The sequence below is a fragment of the Crocodylus siamensis genome, chromosome 1, assembly GCF_052110815.1.
Source record: "Crocodylus siamensis isolate JL-2025a chromosome 1, ASM5211081v1, whole genome shotgun sequence".
Classification (NCBI taxonomy): domain Eukaryota; kingdom Metazoa; phylum Chordata; order Crocodylia; family Crocodylidae; genus Crocodylus; species Crocodylus siamensis.
In genome coordinates, this window is record NC_143395.1 from 17,413,555 (window position 1) to 17,425,996 (window position 12,442).

The window sequence follows — 12,442 nt, forward strand, 5'->3', positions numbered from 1 at the left end:
TTATGAGAGATCGTGGTTTCCTCTGTTTAAAAATCATTAATTCTCTGATGAAAACCCACAAATTATCTGATAAAAAACCTAAAAGCCGGATTAAAATGAAATGCCACTATATATATATAGGTATCAATTGAACACAATGTTTGTTGATAGATTTACAATTTTAAAGCAATTTGGAAGCCTACCAGTGTCTCAATCACTATAATAAAATAAATTCTAAGTACCTATAAATATTGGTATTTGATTCTGGGTTTTTTTATCATGGAAAATCAGAGGTCCTCCTGCTCACTTTGCTCACCAGGACACAGGTCCAGGTTCCTCACTCCTAAGCCACTGCCTCCTGGTCCTGCTGGTGCCCCTCACTCCCCACCCACAGCCCTCTGCCCTCCCAGCTGCCAGGGCTACGGGTCAGGGACCCAGGTCCACAGCCCCCTGCCCCTCCAGCAGTACCCAGGTCCCAGCTGCTGCCCATGGGAGGCAGTGATTTCTGCAGCAGAGCAGAACATGAAGCCCAGCTTCCCCTCCCTCATGGGTGGCATGGCTGGAGTGGAGCCCGTGGGAGAAGGTGGGGGTGTTGCCCAATGCAGGCTCAGGCTCCCAGCACTGCTGACATCCCCCCAGGGCATCCATGGCCCAGCAGGTGGGACCCAGCGTGGAAGGGCAGGTTGGTGAAGCTCCTTGTCACTGCAAGCCCTGCACTGCCCTGGAAAAGTGACCCCTTCTCACCTGGCAGCAGTGAGGATATGTGCCCCTCCAGGAGTGCACACAGTGGCAGGGAGCCAGCACCTCCACCCCAGACAAGCCGCCCATAGCCCTGTCCAGCTTTCTGCCTGGGCCTTGTGGCCATGTATTCCGGCCCTTGGCCCCAAGCTTCATGCACCACCCAGCTGGGCAGCAGCCCCAGCCCTGTCCAAATCACTGTTTCCCAATGGGAGCCTCAATTCCCCTGCCAGACTTACCTGCGGGAGCTGCTTTCCAGCTTAGACTGCCTAGGCTGCCTGGTGGCCATGTGCATGTGTAAGTGTGCATGTGCACACGATGCCCGCTGCCTGACTGCCCTCTTCCCACTCCCACCAGTCCCTTGAAGGCTGGAACTCTGCCAGCCTGCAGACAGCTCCTTGCAAAAGTGGAAAATCCATGTGGTTGTCCACACATGCATGCCCTGAGATCGACCATGCACCCCTGGAAGAGCCAGCTGCAAAAGCGGAAGTGCACTCCAGAATGGCCCTCCCCCGCCCTGGTCAGCAATCAGCCTCCCAGACTCAGGAGGCACCAGTCACCCACGGTTGCCCGCTAAAATGAGAAATCTGCTTTTTTCTCAGTTACAAGGTTTTTTTCTGTTCTTCCGTGGGAAACGGAAAACCCAGATCCTTGTTGATTGGCATGTAGTAGTTTTCCCTCCTAAGACCAAATTTGCAAACATACCCAAGTCAGTAAGCACTGCAAGTCTGTACCCATTTTGTTCTTCTTCTGACAGATGTCCTTAAAGTACATTACAAATGTTGCCTATAAAGGTAATAATAAAAGACCTGGCTGATGTTGTCAACCTTTTTCCTGTTTCTTTATATAAAATAAATTGCAAGCTCCGAAGAACAGGAACATTGGGTCAGATCCTTTATTTTTTATTATTATTTATTTTGCAAAAAGTCCTTGATTCCTCATTGATGGATCAATGCACTCTGCAAACACATAACAACCAATGACCCCGGTGCTGAAGACTTCACAATCTAAATGTAAGACAAGACAAGTGTATACAAAAGAAAGACAAGGAAAGCACAAGGCAGCAACATGATGGTTATATATGGCATGGTACAGGGGTCCTTGCAAACCAGCTGCTTATTACCAGGTTTTTTACAGTCATCACAACAGAGGAAATTTTTAAGGAAGGATGTGAAGAAAGGTAATCACAAACATGAAGGCTTAAAAGACTCATTGAGAGATCATCTAACCAGTTCCCCTGCTGTTAAACAGGATCAAGTATACTGGGGTGGCCAACCTGTGGCATATGTGCCAAACGTGTGTGTGTGTGTGTGTGTGTGTGTGTGTGTGTGTGTGGTATGTGGCAGATCATGGAAAGGGTGGGCAGCACAGCAGCATATAAGGCAGGGAACAGAGCAAGAGATTAGGCAGGGAGCATAAGGCAAGGAGCAGCTGATCGGGCTGTAGGAAGCGGATCAGAAAGCTACATGGGAAGGGCATGGGACTTCATTTTTGGTACACTTGCTAAAACAGTTGACCGCACTGACCTAGAATCATAGAAAATTAGGGTTGGAAGGAACCTCAGGAGGTCATCTAGTCCAACCTGCTGGACGATCCCCAACTAGATCATCCCAGCCAACGCTTTGTCTAGCTGGGTCTTAAAAATCTCCAAGGATGGAGCTTCCACTGCCTCTCTGGGTAACCTGTGCCAGTGTTTTACCACCCTCCAAGTGAGAAAATTCTTCCTAATATCTAACTTAAACTTCCCTTACTGCAATTTGAGACTGTTGCTCCTTGTTCTGTCATCTGTCACCACTGAGAGCAGTTCAGCTCCATCCTCTTTGCAACCCCGCTTCAGGTAGCTGAAGGCTGCTATTAAATCCCCTCTCAGTCTCCTCTTCTCTAGACTTAATAAGCCCAGTTCCCTCAGCCTCTCCTCATAAGTCATGCTCCGCAAACCCCTCACCATTTTTGTTGCCCTCTGATGAACACTCTTCAGATCTGTCTCTTTTATGACAATCTTTTATGTACTGGAAAACTGTTAATGTCTCAACCCTAACTTCTCTTTTCCAGATAAAACAAGCCCAGTTCCTTAAACCTTCTCGTCAGTTCTTGTTTTTTCGTTCCAAATCTCCCAGAATTTTTGTTGCACTCCTCTTGACTCTCTCCCATTTGTCTGCACCTTTCTTAGAGTAGCTTTTATATAGACAAGTAAACTGGAAGTGTTTAATTTAAGATGTAGATTAAAACAATTTAGTTTGTTTTTACATCAGTTTGGAACAGGTTTCAATTACTTAATCCAAACTGAGCAGACGTGTTTGTGCTGGTGCAGCTAAATCAGTTTTAATAAATGTTTTAAAATCTTGTAACTTCCTAATTTTTTGTTTGAATTATCCCATGTTAGCTTTGTGGATGTTGTCAGAGAACCACTTCCAAGTGTGGATTGTAGTGGGCCTGAGCTCCTAAATGGCAATATGGTGGTGGTGGTGGTGCTCAATTTTGCTCTTAACATATATTTATGTTTATTTTTCGAGTATTTAATTCTACTGGGGCTGGCTTTTCAAACCGTTTTAGTTCCCAGGGGGATTCTGGGATTCAACATATGGATAGGCTAGGGACTCATCACAGTTAGGTTGGGGAATTCCCTGGAGTTAAGCCAAGAGAATTTGACCTGTTGCCCTTTAATCTTCTCCTCAAGTCACCAGGCCTGTCTCTGATAGGGAATAAATAAAAATGAAGCTATCAACTGGGCAATAAAGGTGCATGTACATGAGCATGGAGGCTGCTCTGAAGCCCCATAATTACAGCACACTGGAGCAGACTCGATTAATTGTGTCTGCTGGTATGTGGCAATTACCACACTCCAGCAGCTTCCTGCATCTTAAAAAGGGTGGCAGGGACACTTGAAGTAAGTCTTGATCACTGCTGATATATGAGACACTGACGAGCAGTCTCGGATCCACTCTAATTAAAGCACCACCCCCTGCCACTTCCGAAACATGCGCCCTAAGTTTCTGAATGTTGGAAGCCACTTACGGCCTTTAGCATTTTCCATAGCTTTTCCTAGCTATAAAACACTCTGCAGGAGAATAAGCTTATAGCTATTCTCTAATTTCCCAAGATGGTGAATTTGAGTGTTATCTCTGCATTTAAATGAGTTTTAGAATAAGAAGTGCAATTCAAGTAAAATTCATCTTTTTGTTATTCTTCTCTTTCTTTATTTGGGCTTCAGATTCAGCTCTTTATGTCAGTTGCTGCAGATTATCAGCACCATAGTCAGAAAAAAAGGTCTTTACTATTGGGAGGAACTGTAGTTTCTCCAGAACAATTAGTCAAGAAAGGAGTCGTACTGGGAGTGTCTGCACGAGATGCTTTACTGTGCATGAGACTAATCTAAAGTGTTACCGTCTCCACATGCGCAGCAATTACTGCACAGTATATTAGTCTAATAAGCCATTTTCTAGTACCTTTTGATACAGGTACTAGAAAACAGTGCATTGGCTAATGTACCGTACTGCGCGTGTAGGGGCTGAGTGGGAGCAAATTGCTCTTGCTCAGCCTAGCCAGCAGGCAGCCACAGGGGGCAGGGAGAGCTGTCTCAGCTCATCAGGATGCTGCTCGCCAGCCACATGGAGATCGGGAGAGGTCCTGAACTCCGTGTGGCTGAGAGAGCTGTCCTGACTGCCACTCAAGTGGAGAGCAGGACCCATCCCAACCTCCACGTGGCTGGGACAGCTATCTTTTCTTGACAGGCCCCAATCTTCACATGGCTGGCAGGAAGCTACCCACCCAGCTGGGACAGCTCCCCCCGCTCGGGGCCAGCCCCCCCGGCTGGGACAGAGCTACCCACTGAGCCATGACAGCTGCCTTCTGCCCACCAGAGCTAAAGCCCCTGTGACCTCTGCCAGCCCAGAGCTGGCACCCGGAGGAGCCTTGCCCCTAGCTGCTGCAGGGGGCAGAACAGGGCAGAAGCAGCCCTGACTGTTGGGCTCAATTTGCTCCCAATGGAAGCACACGTGATTGCTTTAATAAGCCTGAATTTTCTGGACAGAAAATTCAAGTGAATTAATTGCACATGTAGATATCTACATTAGTCTAATGCCCACTGACATGTGAATTTCTAATAATGAGGAGATATAATCCTTCGGCCCCTGTCAGACTTTCAGGTGAAGGCGTAATAGAATCTGATGCGCAATACACAAGCTACAAGGCAGCGAGCTCCAGAGCCTAGAGCCTCTCTCCAGTGCTGTGCCGCCCCGGCAGGGAAGGCACCTGGCTCCAGCACGTGGGGCTTCCCTCCTTGATGTTCGAGTGCAGGGGTTGCGTGAGTGGCAGAGAGTGCCAGCAATACAGAAAGCCCCACAGAGGCTGCATGCCTCGCTGTAATGTGTAGCGCTGGCTGGAGCAACGTCCTACTGGGTGCCTGCACCCTGAGCGCCCTGCCTGCTGCTGCTGCCACCACCTGCCAGAGCTGCACACTATGTGGGACTCCTCCACATCCCCCACTCTCCCTCATACCCACATGCTACCCACCTCAGCTCCATGCTGCTGCTGCCCCCTATCCCCCTAGGCACAAGTTCTGCACTGCCACCAGCCCCAGCCCCATGCTCTGGGCTCCCGCACAGCTGCAGCCCCACTTCCGCTGCTACCCTACTGCTGCCTGGAGCCTGAAAGTGCTTTTTTGAAAATGTTGGACAATGGAGGCAGGCACCTAGAATTACTGGAGTGAGCATCAACCTTGCAGTACTGAATGAGAGATGGGACAGAGGGTAGGGATAGACTTGAAGCCAAGTGACTTATGTTCAAGACTATCAGGCCATGTCAAGACTGCAAATCTCACTGCCCCCCAAACACTGACCAGGCCAGACACAGCATGCCACAGCAGCTGGCTAATTCTCACTGGCACTCAGGAGTGCTAATTATCCTAGTCTTGGCACTATACTGTTTCCAGCTGGGGCTTGGTCATGCACAGCAGCATGGTAAGTTTTTCTTTCTAGACTTGGCCTAAATATGCCAGGGTTCAAATACTTGCCTTTGAGGAATACTGCAAAACACAGAAATTAAATAACAAAACAGGAATTCAAAAGGCCCTTAACTAGGCATTCAATGCCATATATGCACTATCATGTTTTTCCTTTGACAAGGCATTGAAGTGGTACTCAATATACCAAGACCTATGCAAGCATGTGACTTCATGCTGCTTCATAGTAGCTGGAACATCTAACACTTTCTTTTCCAAATGTTCAGCAAATCAACTGTTTTCAACTGAAACTTTTTGTGCTATTCATGTTAAATGTGGGAAGGCCATGCTATTGTTATGTGAAGCGTAGCTTGTGACTAAAGACTTACCATGTGGTAGTTAACAAAAATGAGACAGATCTTCAGCTAGGATACTTTAATATAGCTCCACTAAACTTAATGGATTTACAACCAATACCACAATATCAGCTAAAGACCTGGGTTTAACAACGGGCCTTGTTACACATTAATTTTAGGTGGCTCCTGGAACTCTGAACCCCTGGATTGCCCACATATTAACACTTGAAATTAGTTTTAAGCACATTTTAGGTGGCTTAAAGTTCACCACTCCAGAACAGAGTCATCTCTGATCCTGTTCTGGCTTGCCAGTCCTCAAGCGACAAGTCACAGCTGTGCAAATGGAGGACAGCCATCCTTAAGATGCAACTCTACCAGACTTGAACTAGCACTAACACCAGTTTGAGCAACTCAAAATGCAATGTATAACAAGGCTCAACAATAGTTCCTATACACAGTAGGGGAATGGGTAAAGTGTTAGAGAAATGTGCTGGGGATAAGTTTATTTTGTGCCTTCCTGCAAAATTTTTTATAATAAACAATGTCCTAGTGAACTAGCAGCTTTATAGTTTTATTTTCTTAGTTCTTTTAATACACTATAGAAGACAGATGGCAAATTTACTATTCAAAATAGCTGACAGTTCTGCAATATTCTAGCTAAGCAATACCCATTTAGATGATTCAGTATGCATTAATATTCATTAAAAAGGATAATGATATGATATTGCACTGATTTAGAGTGCTGGCAGTGCACTGTTGTCAACAGTCAAAGCAGAACTACAATGACATTTCTCATTTGCAGTGTGTGTGTGAGTTTGTATGTGTGCGCACATGTGTGTGCATGTGTCTGCGTGCACACACACACACACAATTCCTTGGCTCTCTATAACCTAGTTAATCTTGCCTCAGAGTATTATCAACTGATTATGATGAATAAGTATGAATCGTCCTGCGAGAGGCAAGGATTTTTGTGAGGGACAACTTTTATAGAGCCAACTGCATGGTTGGGATAGACTTGGATAAACTTTCAAATGCAAAGCATTCTTCATCTTCATCAGGTCTGATGGAAGTAGTAGGCACAGCAGTGATTAGAAGCAGTGTGGCAGGCTGTAAAACTGGATAAGAGATAAATCCCCAGGCCTAGGAGACACACAAATTAACAGAAGAAAAGATAGCTTGATTGACTGGAGATCAAAACCTTTCAAAAGGAAAGAGGGTCATTATCACCTGGAGTATGAAGAAGGATTTTCAGGAATCAAGTAGATTATAGTATAAGGCAGGGTAGATTTCCTGCCTTACAGACTAACCAAACCAAAGTGTTAGTATACTCATATATATAAATATTTATTAGGGCTGTGCAAAATGTCACTGGGTGTTTTGTTTTGAAGCTGGTTTGATGCATTTTGAGCTCAAAACAGTGAAATCAGAATGAAACAAAAGGCTTTGAAACAGCTTTTAAATGAAACAAGGGCACCCAAAATGTTTCAAAAGTTTCAAAACGTTTTTAGTTTCGAAGCCAGGCTTACTTGGCTTCAGCACCAGTCCCAGGCAGCAGCAGCAGCCTCCTCTCATCCAGCACACAGATCCGGGGGTCTGCACCCCGGGAGGGATGCAGGGCTCTGCTGGACTCCTCCCCGGGGTGCAAGCCCCTAGATAATTGTGCCGGATGAGAGGAGGCTGCCTGGGACTGGCAGCAGCAGCAATCGTCCCTAACACTGGGCATGGGCTGATCCCAGTGCCTGTTCCAGGAGGCAGAGGCAGACTCCCCTCATCCAGTGCACAGATCCTGGAGTTTGCACCCCCGGGAGGAGTCCAGCACAGTCCGGCAGCCCTCCTGGGGGTGTGAGCCCCCAGATCTGTGCCGCAGATGACAGGAGGCTACCTCTTCCACCTGGGACTTGTGCTGGGCACGGGCTGCTCTCAGCATCGGAGAAGATTGCTGCTGGGCTGTGCTGGACTCCTCCCAGGGGTGCAAGCCCCCAGATCTGTTAGCCGGATAAGAGGAGCAGCAGCAGCAGCAATCTTCTCTGGTGTTGGGCACAGCACCAGTCCCAGGGAAGAGGCAGCCTCCTCTCATCTGGGGAATGGATCCAGGGGCTCATACCCCCAGGGGGAGCTGCTGGGCTGTGCCAGACTCCTCCCGGGGGTGTGAGCTCCTGGATCTGCACACTGGATGAGAGGAGTCCCAGGCAGCAGCAGCAATCTTCTCCAGTGCTTGGTGTGGGCTGTGCCCAGTGCCAGTCCCAGGTGGCAGTGGCAGCCTCCTCTCATCCAGTGCACAGATCCAGGGTCCTGCACCCCCAGGAGGAGTCTGGCACAGTCCAAAAGCCCTCCCATGGGTGCAGGCCCCTGGATCTGTGCGCCGGATGAGAGGAGGCTGCTGCCGCCAGCAAGTGTCTGGGGTTGTGTTCTGAACAGTTTGAGGCACAGTTTCCCAGAAACTTCTCAACCTAGCTCCTTGAAACTTGGCAGGCTTCATACCCTCAGAAGGGGCTACCATCTCTGCAATTTTCATCCAAATTAGGCAAGAAACAAAAAAGTTGTAGGCATTTTCATGATTCCCCATTATAGCCTGTGGGCAAAACATTGAAATGCGTCAAAACTGTTTCAAAATGGGATAGTGCTTTGAAATAAAACAAAACAGTGAAACAAAACACTGTCCCTTTGACAAGGGCAAAACAAACATCAAAATGAAACAATGGTGTTTCACACAGCCCTAATATTTATATCTATACAGATGCACACACATTTATATACTTTGGTTAGTCTATGAGGTGCAAATCTATCTTGCCTTCTACCTAACTTCAAACTAACACAGCTAACTATGTTCCTCTGCTCATAGATTATAGTATGTCATAAAGTTTTTGTATAATTTCACCTACATAATTACTGTGAGGACATTTGATGGTTAAATATACAACATTTTGGGAAAGGCATGTGTAGGGGCCTCAGACTATAAAGCTGAGTAGAAGCAGGAGTAAGAGAGTCAGGCTGTAAAACTACTCCCACTCTGAAACTTCACCCAGTTTTAAAACCAAATGATTGTTTAATATTCTGAAAGGGAAAGCTGCATTGTATGCATTATTTGTATATGCATAACAGAAAATAATGATCAGAAACAGGATGGTATGTACACCATATTTGATTCTGAATAGCATTCTTTTGGTTCTTTCCTATTTGTGTCAATAAATATTAAATCCGGAATGATGAATACAAACTAAATAAGAATAATTAGAAATGGTATTAAAATGCTGTTCATGTAGTATTTCCTCTGAAAGCATAAATGTATGACAGTACATTTCTTTGGTAATATTGTTGAATAAATATCCATTTTCATTGCTTTCCAGTTTTGGGGCACTGTCTTCAGAATATCAAAGACCAGCTTTCCATACAACCTGTGAACTGAAGTTATTTTGTAAGCTTTATTGTGTGCAACCAAATGTTTTGATCTGTAGTCAGTTCCAGAACTTTTGTATATATGATGATTTATGATCCTTCCCCACATCTTTCTCTAGAGGACTGATCCAGACCCCCTGAAGTCAGTTGAAAGTCGTGTGCTTACTTCAGCGGGCTTTTGGAGCCAGCTACAAACTACAACATAAAAAATGAATTTAACTCAATTTAGATTCCCCTGGTACAGAAGCAACACATTCAAGTGTCAGAGAGTTTTACAAAGAAGAAATATCTATTGCAGGGAATAATTGCCCAAAGTCATTTTTATGATATTCTGAAATTCAGATTCCCATTATGGTATCATCTATAGGATGCAACTTATCCATTTCAATTGCAATTACAATTTATTATTTAACCCTTTTTCAATCTTTGCAATTAATTTTCAAGCTTGAACAAAAACCACTGTGTACCTGCCCACTTTGGGTTCTCATCTTAATGCAGAAGCTCTTCATTATGAAAAAAGATCTCTGAATGCTGTTTTCCTGATGAAAGGCATACTTAAATCATTCTAGAGGTATTTCAAGTCTGAAATCTGAGAGAGTTACCCTAAAATGATTTAGGGTGCAGACACATGTAACATTTAGGATATTCTAAATACACTTTAAACCCCAAAAATCTAGATGTACACACCACTTAAGAACAGCTTGAACTTCCTGCAATATTTTGAAAGCACATTGGGAAAATCAAGTACTATCTTGAGCCAGACTCTACTGCCCAAAGATCTATTGCCTACAGAGACCACGGCATTCAAGAGTCCCCATCCCCCCTCCACCCCATAATAACTCCGTCATTTTGGCTTGCACTGAAAAACATGTTCTCAATTTTACTTCCTTGCTATGGGTCCCAGGACTGACTGCAAGAGTGTAGCACAGAGTTGCAAGGAACAGTAGGCCAATTCACTTCACACTGAGCTTGGAAATGACAGACATTTGGTTCTATTAACTGCCCGTTGTGCAATGGCTGTTTCCCCTCCACACACACACACCTGGCAATTAACAGGGATCTACTGTCACAGAGACCAACCAACCACCCACCCACCACAAGCAGGGGATCACAGCCCTCCCGACACTGGCAACCCTTTCACTTCTAATCTCACTCCTGCCCTAAATAAGCCTGGGACTCCTTCACATGGAGTCTGTTTCCAATGATGGGGTCCAGCCTGTTCCTCCCCTGCACACTTGTGCACCCCCAGTCAGCCATGTAGATTTTGGTACAGTGTAACAATGCTCCTTAATAAATTTAATCAATCTTTTTTAAAATCATTGGTTTTGAGAACGGGGAGCAAAAAACTGCAATTGCAGGCAATGATGTCTTCCTCTTCCTTGGCGACCCAGCCAGTCAGGGTCTTCCTGCCTCTCTAGGGGAATCTGAGGGAAACTCCATGCAATGACCCCTGAAAGCTATGATGGTCTGAGATTCTACTACCCCTGGTGGCATTTGGCAGCACGTAATCCCTAAAAAGTGACAATTATATGTAGGACCCTTAGTAGTGTATGTACAGACACTTCTATCCAGGGGCAACTGTGAACTGGTTCCAAGTCAGTGACATACTTGGAATGGTTCAAGTCTGTCCACACTCTTACTCTATAGCCAGCTAGTCATGGTCTCTTGGAGAGGCCAGATAAAAAGCCTGGAATGTGAAAAACCAGTGCTTTACTGCCTTCCTAGTGAGAAGGTTTTTTCCTAATAGCTAACCTAAACTTGCCTTGCTGCAACTTGAGACCATCACTTCTTGTTCTGTCATCTGCCACCACTGAGAACAGTCCAGCTCCATCCTCTTTGGAGCCCCCCTTCAGTTATTTGAAGGTTGCTATTAAATCCTCCCTGGTCTTCTCTTCTCCAGACTAAATAAGACGAGTTCCCTCAGCCTTTCTTCAAATATCATGTGCCCCAGACCTCTAACCATTATTGTTGCCCTGTGCTGGACATTCTCCAATTTGTCCCCATCCTTTCTCTAGTGGGGGCCCCAAACTGAACACAGTACGCCAGGAGTGGCTTCACTAACACTGAATAGAGGGGAATAATCACTTCCCTTGATCTACTGGAAACACCCCTAATAATGCAGCCTAAGCCCAGTATGCTGTTAGTCTTCTTGGCAACAAGGTCACAGTGTTGGCTCATATTCAGCTTATTGTCCACTGAAGCCTCCAGGTAACAGTTTCGAGTAGTTTTAGAGATGGCTAAGTCAGAGAAGAGTGATCTACTACCTAAACCACTGATGGGAGTCAAGATTTACAGGTAATCTCTTTTTACAGTAGTGCCTAGAGTTGAGATCAGGGCTCTCTTTATTTAGGCATAATCCAAATGCACAGTAATAATACTATCTAGCCCTATCACAGACCTTTTCATCTCTAGGTCTCAAAGTACTGTCCCAGGGACAACAGATTATCCACATTTTACCAAAAAAGAAAATGAAGCATAAAGACAGGAAGAAACTTGCCCAAAGTCACCTGGAAAGCAAGTGGCAGAGCAGAGACTAGAGCACAGGTCTCCTAAGTGCCAGTCCACTTCTCTACCTTAGGCAATGCCGCTTAGTTAGTAGTAGATCCCAAGCTGAAGACGTTGCTATCTAAATAGGCCTGGCATACAAGGGAGGAGACAATGAAACCAGAAGCAGAAATATGAACACACAGCAGGTGAGTGAATAAGCCAGGAACAGTACTAAAGTCTAACTCCCACCTCAATATTTAAAGCCAAACCTGGCTACCCTTCAGGTGAGAAAGGAGCACTTCCACAGCTAACTTCAGCCATGTCATTGGTATTCTGGACCCTTGACATGGATCATACAGTTTACACCCCGACATACAACTCATCTTTCTGACCATGCCCAGAAGGCCATTGATACTCCAATGGCACACTCAGGAAGCACATGGCTCCCTGAAGCATTACTCCCAGAAGACAAAGATGTCTCTCCCACCATTTAGGACAATAATCTAGTGGTGAAGGGAGTGGCATAGGGCACTTTTTGGGCACCTAG